Below are 9,413 nucleotides of genomic sequence, written 5' to 3'. Positions count from 1 at the left end.
GGGTCACTGTTCGTGTGGAGTTTGCACATTCTCCCCGTGTCCGCGTGGGTCTCACCCCCACAACCCAAAAAGATGTGCAGGGGAGTTGGATTGATCATGCTAAGTTACCCCTTGATTGGAACAAAATTATTATTATTATTTAAAAAATTTTAAATGCTTCTTTGGCCATCATCTTATTTCTTGGTCGTGCTTTCCATCCGATGTTAACATACTTCCCAGGGAACAGAATTTGTTGACCTATGTGACCATTTCCTTTTTCACTGCAATCTTGCATTCGGGTAAGATTTTCTTTTTGGACACTACTGGACATTTTGTTTTCATGCAATTTATGCTCAACCCATTCTTCTCGGGCGACCCGTTAATGCAGTGGTTAGCACTGCTGCTTCACGGCATCGATGACCCAGCTTCAATCCCAGCCGAGTCAGTGTCCGTGTAGAGTTTGCACATTCTCCACGTGTCTGCATGAGTCTCACCCCCACAACCCAAAAAGAGGTGCAGGGTAGGTGACTTGGCCAGGCTAAATTGCCCCTTAATTGGAAAAATGAATTGGGTACTCAGAATTTATAAATTTTTAAAAAACCTTCTCACTTTCACTCACTCCTCCATCCCAAATCTCTTGCAGTTTCTCTCCAGAGTCAGCAATAAGAACAATGGCATTGGCGTACTTATTAAAGTTGTAACCACAACTACTAATCCAGGAAGGTCTTCAATCGCTCAGAATATTTTCACTGTATAAGTGGAATAAATCTAGGGAGAAAAAACACTTATCTTTTAATCTTCATAAAATCACTTAAATCGTTCTCAACTTTAATTTGGTTATATTTTTCCCAATACAAAGTAGCAGATAAAATAATGATAATTTAATAATAATAATCTTTATTATTGTCACAAGCAGGCTTACATCAACACTGCAATGAGGGTACTGTGAAAAGCCCCTAGTCGCCACACTCCGGCGCCTGTTCAGGTACACAGAGGGAGAATTCAGAATGTACAATTCACCTAACAAGCACGTCTTTTGGGACTTATGGGAGGAAACCGGAGGGAACCCATGCCGACATGGGGAGAATGTGCAGATTCCGCATAGACAGTGACCAAGCTGGAATTGAACCCGGACTTTGGCGCTGTGAAGCAACAGTGCTAATCACTGTGCTACCGTGCTGCCCAAACAAGGATAGTAGTAGGCAGGCTATAAAGACAGGCATTAATTAGACTAGCATGCATTTTTCCAAATAGCCTCTGCCCCCTGAGCTCACTCCACCTGAAGACCTCAACAGAATTGACTCCTGATGCTCAATTCCAAGGGAAATTAATTGGTAAATTCCCATTATTCATAATGAATTGCTTATGGTTACATTGTTTTAAGGCTGGGGTGTAGGAGTGAGAATGGTTCAGTTCTATACTAAGGAATTGTATTTGGAAAATAGTTTGCATGAGATGAGATCAGAAATAGTGAAATAAGTAATCTTTATTTGACCTTGGAAAACAAACAGTGGTTTCATTCCCCACTAAAGGCAGATAGATAAAAAATATAGTTCTCAGTGAACTGCTACTTTATCTTGGATGTCACTGTCGTTCTTCACCTTTGTAACAAGTACTCTGTGTTCATAAATGGTTCTACTTTAATAAATCTGTTTAAATTTAACAACAACTTGTATTTATATAGCGCCTATAATGTAGTAAAACATCCCAAGGTGCTTCCCAGGAACATATCAAATGGAATTTAATATCAAGCCACATGATGAGATGTTAAGGCCAGAGGTTTGGTCAAAACCAGACTTCTATCCAGAACCTCCTTCCAAATTTAAATGACGACACAGTTCCCAGAAGTTCGAGTTTATGTTTATCTCCATGGTTTGTTTTTGACCTTTGAGATGCCTGAAATGCAACTGGTGTAGCCATTTAGAAGACATTATAAAACGTAAAGATTACAAAATGCTAAATTTTAAAGTAATGCATTTCATTCGATACAAATAGCACAAGCTGTGATCGCCAACCGAACACCTCCTGGAATATAGTGACCGACATTGTGTTTTTCGGAAGGTTAACTGGAGAAAAGTTGAAGAGTTTGCATTTCAAGATATTTTGCTGTCTTCAACAAAACAAAATCTGCCTACTTTCATTGTTCCTTAAAATAGTTTCTTTGGGAGGTTTACATTCTCGGGAAGAATGTGTATTTATGTAGCAGATATCATCTCAGGGAATCCCAAAGATCTTCACAACCAATTAACCACAGTTGAATTCCACTCACTCTTGGGTTGTCCGGACAACCAGAAAATACAATCAGTCAACAGTAGAGGTCGGTAAATGAGATGACTGACTAATTAATATGTTTCGGTGGTGTTAGCTAAAGCAGGAATATTGACCAAGAGATCAGGAGAATCCCCATCTGTTCTTTAGATAGTCAAGTAACTCTGTACGCCCATCTAAACAGTAAATTTCCAAAGACATACAGAAGTGGAGGATAGGGTTGAGCTTTAGCTTCTTGGGGACCATTTGGCTCAGTTGGATGGACAGCCAGTGTGGATCGGTGGCAACAGCACAGGGGTTGATCCCTGCTCCAGATGGTGTGGACTAGAGACCTGTCTCCATCCCCTACTTGTGGTGGAAGTGGTTGTTCTGTGGGGTTGGACCAGCCTCCAGGCAGAGAACTGAAGAAGATGAACTGAAGCTACAAACGCCTCAACAAACGATACTGAAAATGAAAACATTGTTACATGCAATTTGTATGTTGAAAATTGTTTTGATATAAAGTTTAGTTCTAGTAGAATCCTCAGCAAAATCACAATTTCCTGGTCTTCACATTGTTAGATCACATGTGACATTGCTCACAGTAAATTAGCTGATATATTGGTTTGTAAATACAGGAGCATTATGTCAGCTAATAACACAACCGAGATTTTGTAATTGGTGTTAATTTAATGCTGCATAAACCAGGTACTTTACTTTAAGTGGGTCACTGTTAACATTACACAAATGTAGGCGTTTGTGTGGGTGAGGGGGACCCCAGGGGTGAGAGGGGTGTTTCTGGAACGGAGCAGGGACAGAGGAGGGCTAGCGTTGCCTAATCTGTGTGGGTACTACTGGGCTGCCAATGTGGCGATGATACGCAAGTGGGTAATGGAGGGGGGGGGCGGCGTGGAAGAGGCTGGAGATGGCGTCCTGTGGGCACGAGCCTGAGAGCGCTGGTGAAGGCATCGCTGCCACTACCGCCGACAAGGTACACCACAAGTCCAGTGGTGGCGGCGACCCTCAAAATTTGAGGGCAGTGGAGACACCACGGGGGGAGGCAGAGGCTTTGGTGTGGTCCCCAATCCGAGATAACCATTGGTTGGTCCCGGGGAGAATGGATGGGGGGGTTCCTGAGCTGGCACAGGGCAGGTATTAGAAGGATGGGGGACCTGTTTATAGATTGGACGTTTGCTAGCCTTGGGGTGTTGGAGGAAAAATTTGGGCTCCCCCCTCGAAATGCCTTCAGGTACATGCAGGTAAGGGCGTTTGTAAGGGAATTTCTGCTGCTGCCGGCACATAGGATCCGGGATGGGGTGCTCGGGGGTGTGGGTTGGAGAGGGCGGGGTCTCGGCGATCTACCAGGGGGTGGGGGGGGAAGGCCTCGGTGGAGGAACTGAAGGGTGGATTGGGGGGGAGAGCTGGGGCAGGAGATGGACGAGGGTGCGTGGGCGAACGCCCTGGATGGGGTGAATTCTTCCTCCTCTTGCGCCAGGCTTAGCCTGATACAGTTTGGGGTTCTGCACGGGGCGCACATGACGGGGGCAGGGCTGAGTCGTTTTTTTGGATTGGGGAGCGGGGGTGTGGGATGTTCGGGGAGCCCAGCAGATCATGCCCACGTGTTCTGGGCGTGCCCGGCGCTGGAGGGGCGTTGCAAGGACGGTGTCTAAGGTGGTGAACACTCGGGTTGAGCCAAGTTGCGGGCTCGAACTATTTGGGGTGTCGAGCGGGCCGGGGGTGCGGGTGGCAAGGGAGGCCGGTATTCTGGCCTTTGCGTCCCTTGTGGCCCGGCAGAGGATTCTGCTGCGGTGGGGGGATGCGAGGCCCCCAGGTGTGGAGGCCTGGATCGGCAACATGGCAGGGTTCATTAAATTGGAGAGGGTGGAATTTGCCTTGGGAGGGATCTGTGCGGGGGTTCTTCGGGCGGTGGCAGCCATACCTAGAGTTTTTGGCGGAGAGTTGGGAGGTGGTCGTCAGCAGCGGCGGCCCAGGGGGAGGGGGGGGTACTTTGTGTTTATTATCGTTTAATGGGAGGCTTGTATATTGGGGGAATACATGACATGGCTATAAGATGTTTATTTATGTATTCTTTGCTTTTTCTTATTTCTGTAAGGGTTGTTGAGAATATGTTAAAAATTTGAATAAAATTATATATTTTTAAAAAAACATTACACAAATGTAAGCGAGACTGGGTTATTCTACTGTAAACTGCCCGGTACCTTTAAGATCATAACTTCTATAATTAAGATATATCTTAACTGCCGGTTGCGGCTATGCGGAGCTAAGTCGCACGTTCGGCACCTCCCGCTAAAAACTGACTTTAGGGCTCTTTTTAGGGCCCGTAACGGCACTTGTTCGACGTTTCCCAGTGTGGGAAGGGGACAGCAACATTCCCCCGATAGTGTATGGATTGGACCAGGAGTGGGGCGATTTAAAAAGTGGCATTGAAGCAAAGAAAGGCGCGAGGGAGGAGGACCAAGATGACGGCGGGCGGAGACCAGGCAGCGTGGAGGCAGTGGGCACAAGAGCAGCAGGAGCCTCTCCAGCGCTGTTTTAAGGAACTGAAAGCAGAGCTGCTGGAGCCGATGAAGGCTTCAATCGATAAGCTGCTGGAGACCCAGATGGCCCAAGGGGCGGCGATCCAGGAGGTCCGGCAGAAAGTCTCGGAGAACGAAGACGAGATCCAGGGCCTGGCGGTGAAGGTGGAGGCGCACGAGGCGCTCCACAGAAATGGCAGGAGAGGTTCGATGAGATGGCGAACCGGTCGAGGCGGAAAAACCTGCGGATCCTGGGTCTCCCGGAGGGATCGGACGTGAGGGCTCCTGTCCAATTCACAATGCTGAATTCGCTGATGGGAGCGGGGGCCTTTCAGGGGCCCTTGGAGCTGGAGGTGGCCCACCTAATGCTGGCGAGGAGGCCCAAGCCCAGAGGGCCGCCACGGGCGGTGCTGATGCGGTTCCACCGGTTTGCTGATCGAGAGTGTGTGTTAAGATGGGCCAAGAAGGAGCGGAGCAGCAGGTGGGAGAACGCGGAGGTCCGGATCTACCAGGATTGGAGTGCGGAGGTGGCGAAGAAGAGGGCCGGTTACAAATGGGCGAAGGCAGTGCTGCACAGGAAGGGGGTGAAGTTCAGTATGCTGCAGCCGGCGTGTCTGGGGGTCACCTATAAGGATCAACACCATTATTTTGAGTCCCCGGAGGAGGCGTGGGCCTTTGTTCAGGCCGAAAAACTGGACTCGGACTAAGGGTCAGGGACGCAGGGTCGCGGTGGAGGGATGGTTGGGGATTGTTGTGTTGTGTTTCGAGGGGAGGGTTCTTTGTTTTTCACGGGGTTGATTGGGCATTGTTTTGATTAGGTCCGCCGGGTGGGCTCGTGGGGGGGATAGGTAAACTGCTTGGGGGGAAGATGGGGTCCCGTGGGGGTGGGGGTGGGGGTGGGGGGGGGATGAAGGCCTGAGTTGGGGGTAGTGGAACCGGGCCTGGAAAGGGAGCTGCGCCAGGGGAGGTGGGGCCGGGCGAGTGGAAGGCACGGGCTTTTTCCCGCGCTTAGGGTTGAAGGAGCGGGGCCGGAGCTGGGAAGCGTGGGCTTTTTCTCCTGCGCTGGGAGTGGAATGGATGAGATCCTGCTGGTGGACAGGGGGGGGGTGGGGGAAGTTCCACACTGGGAGGGGTGGGGGGGGTCGATGGAGCGGCGTGAGTGGCCGGGGTCAGCGGGAGTCAGCTGACTTACGGGAGTGCAATGGGGGGAGCAATGCAGCTAGGAGTGGATCTAGCTGCGGGGGGGGGGGGGGGGGGGACCGGTGGTTGCTGCTGGAATGGTCAAGGGGGAGCTGGAGTTGGTAGAGGAGGTCGGGGGGGGGGGGTCTGCCGCTGTGGGGAACGGGTCGTGCGGGGGGCGCGGGCACGTGTCTGGGCTAGGAAGGGCTCTGGCTAGTCAGCGGGGGAGGGGGGGTGAGTAGCCCCCTGATCCGGCTGATAACCTGGAATGTAAGGGGACTGAATGTTAGACGTTTTAGTTGCTGTGAAATGAAGAGTCTAAAGTTCTTGTACCTTTTCACCAAACACCATTTATTTCACTTCCACAGCCTCTGCACAAATCTATTAACAACACGCCACCTCTCAGAGGCCACCTGAAGCCCCTTTACATATCAGTGTCAATTAATGGATACTTAACATAAATCAGACAACTAATTGCAATGTCTCTTAACCCATTACTTAACAGTCTCCTCTTCCTTGGAGGAAAAAAATAATTAGATGAAAACAACATTTCAAGAAACTCAAAAACACACACATGGGGCGAAATTCTCCGTTATCGGCGGAAAGTCCGCCGATCGGCGCAAAAAACGGCGCAAATCCGACTTGCGTCACGTCGGAAAAATGGGTCGAAAGTCTCCGGCCCGAAATGGGCTAGCAGCGACGTAACGGGATCCGCGTTTGCGCAGTGGTTCACGCCGTGCAGCGTCATACGCGCCGCACGGCGTGACGGCTCATAAGGCCGCGCTGCTCCCCCCCACCCGACTGGAACACCCAACCGGAACACCCGACTGGATGGCTGGCCGCCGCTCAGCCCCGAGGTTCGAGTCACGGGATGTGGAGGCGCTCCTGGACGCGGTGGAGCAGAGGAGGGACGCCCTGTAACCCGGGCATGGCCGCAGAGTTGCCCCACGCCACAGCCGGCGTCTGTGGAGGGAAGTGGCAGAGGCCGTCTCCGCTGCGGCCCTGACACCACGGACAGGCACCCAGTGCCACAAGAAGGTGAACAACCTTGTCAGAGCAGGCAGGGTGAGCCTCCACATATCCCCCCTCCCCCATATCCCCCCTTCCCCCATATCCCCCCTTCCCCCATATCCCCCCTTTCCCCATATCCCCCCTTTCCCCATATCCCCCCTTTCCCCATATCCCCCCTTCCCCCATATCCCCCCTTCCCCCATATCCCCCCCTCCCCCATATCCCCCCTCCCCCATATCCCCAAGTGAATCCAGCCCTAACCTTAACCTCTGCAATGCACACGCAACCAATGGCGTGAATTCTTATACCTGCCTAACAGTGTTGCCTTTTACCCCTACCACCCCCCCCCCCCCACAGGAGAAGCGCGCACACAACAATAGGGAGCATGTGAGGACTGGAGGAGGCCCCGCTGATGAGAGGCCACTGACCGAACACGAGGAAAGGGCCCTGGAACTGGCTGGCGGACCTGACGACCGGGAGGTTGCTGATGCAGAGGTCGGGGGCGTACTAGCAATTGAGCCACCGACAGCCCGTCCCCATATCCCCCCTCCCCTATATCCCCCTCCCCCATATCACCTGATCACTGCCTGATGTCTAACCATGCATGCTTCATTGTGTATCACAGGACCAAACGTCCAGGCACCCATCCCCGCAGATGCAGACCGCCCGCAGGATGCCCCTCGGAGGCCACGGGAGACGGAGAGACACGGACCCTCCAGCATGCGACGCCCGCATGATGCCCCTCGCACACCACGGGAGACGGAGAGACACGGACCCTCCAGCATGCGACGCCCGCAGGATGCCCCTCGCACACCACGGGAGACGGAGAGACACGGACCCTCCAGCATGCGATGCCCGCAGGATGCCCCTCGCACACCACGGGAGACGGAGAGACACGGACCCTCCAGCGTGCGACGCCTGCAGGATGCCCATCGGAGGCCACGGGACACGGAGAGACCCGGACCGTCCAGCATGCGACGCCCGCAGGATGCCCCTCGGAGGCCACGGGAGACGGCGAGACCCGGACCCTCCAGCATGCGACGCCCGCAGGATGCCCCTCGCACACCACGGGAGACGGAGAGACCTGGAGCAACAGGGAGACGACACCCCCGTCACGTGCGGGAGCGACCACCCAGCGACGAGGGGGGCAGCCACAGGCCCCCGTCACATCCGAGCCAGGACACCACTACCCAGGACACCACTACCCGGGACACCACTACCCGGGACACCACTACCCGGGACACCACTACCCGGGACACCACTACCGGGGACAGCACTACCGGGGACAGCACTGCCCAGGACACCCCTACCCGGGACAGCACTACCCAGGAAGACGAAATACCGGACAGTGACTCAGAGCAGATGGGTGGAGACGAACCCCCACCCCAAAGTGCCATGGACTCAGAGTGGGACGAAGAGCACGACACAACGCCACTGCTGTCACCAACACCCTCCACCATCGCAGAAACACTCACCTCGGTTGGGCACTTTAGTGATGAGGCGTCTGCTACACTCACTGGTGCGCACAACACAGCCGTCCCGGTACAGCGGGTGGAGGTAGGAGCATCAGAGGGGCCCGCGGTTGGAGGGCAGCCCAGCCCAAGCGAACATCTGCCGCCCAGATGGATCCCGGGTTCCTGGAGTTACCACACCCACACATAGATCCGATGCAACCACCGACCCGGAGACGAGCGAAGAGGGTGACGGCCGGCTTGCGGCGGCTGCAGTCGCAGGTGGAGGAGTCCACCCGCGTCCAGGAGCTGGGAGTGATGCCGGTCATGCGTGCCACCCAGGCTGACACCGCACGGGTGGCGTCCGCGGTGGAGGCAATGGGTGCGACGGTGTCAGACATGGGGAACGGTTTGCGAGGCCTGGGGCTTTCCGTGCAGGCGGCGTCTGTGGCCCAGGACATGGCTGCCCTCTCACAGGAGGCCATGAGCCAGTGCCAGCGCCAGATGGCAGAGGCGCTCAACGCCATAGCCCAGTCTCAGCAGGCCATGGCCCAGTCTCAGCAGGCCATGGCCCAGTCTCAGCAGGCCATCGCTGAGGGCATCGGCGCCAGTGGCCATGTGCGAGCCGGCGTCGCACTGTGACAGACAGGGTTTGCCAACCCCCTGGGCTCCATGGCTGCAAACCTGCAGACCCCTGTCGATACCAGCACGGGCCTCCAGGACTGGCGGCGCCAGATGTCGGGGGGGGGGGGCGTCGGATGGCCAGTCCGTTCGCATCCCCCACCCATGTAGAGGCCTGGGGGCCATCGGGCACCCCGAGGGAGGAGGAGGTGGTGTGGTCCGTCCCGGCTCCCCCTGTAGGGGAGGTCCCGGTACACCGCGACACCTCGGACTCCCCCCCCTTCCGTCCCAGGTGCATCGGGTGGGCAACGGGCAGGACAGGCTGGCAGCTCGCCATCCCAGTCGCCCGGGCCGCAGCCTGGCCCATCTAGGCCAGGACGCCCCAGGA

At 54.5% G+C, this 9,413-nt stretch overlaps 1 long non-coding RNA gene across 1 annotated transcript in view; it reads right to left on the bottom strand.

Annotated features, from left to right (window-relative positions):
- Positions 1–890: 890 nt before the first annotated feature.
- The window catches only part of LOC140413333 (uncharacterized), a 32,222-nt gene continuing 23,699 nt past the window's right edge, over positions 891–9,413 (bottom strand). Inside the window, exon 3 of the long non-coding RNA XR_011942511.1 lies at positions 891–2,692. This is a non-coding gene — a long non-coding RNA (uncharacterized lncRNA). The remainder of the gene's footprint in view (positions 2,693–9,413) is intronic.

Source organism: Scyliorhinus torazame, chromosome 1 (genome assembly GCF_047496885.1).
Source record: "Scyliorhinus torazame isolate Kashiwa2021f chromosome 1, sScyTor2.1, whole genome shotgun sequence".
NCBI classification, from domain to species: Eukaryota; Metazoa; Chordata; class Chondrichthyes; order Carcharhiniformes; family Scyliorhinidae; genus Scyliorhinus; species Scyliorhinus torazame.
Note: the sequence above shows the minus strand (reverse complement) of the source record. Positions and strands in the feature narration are given on the sequence as shown.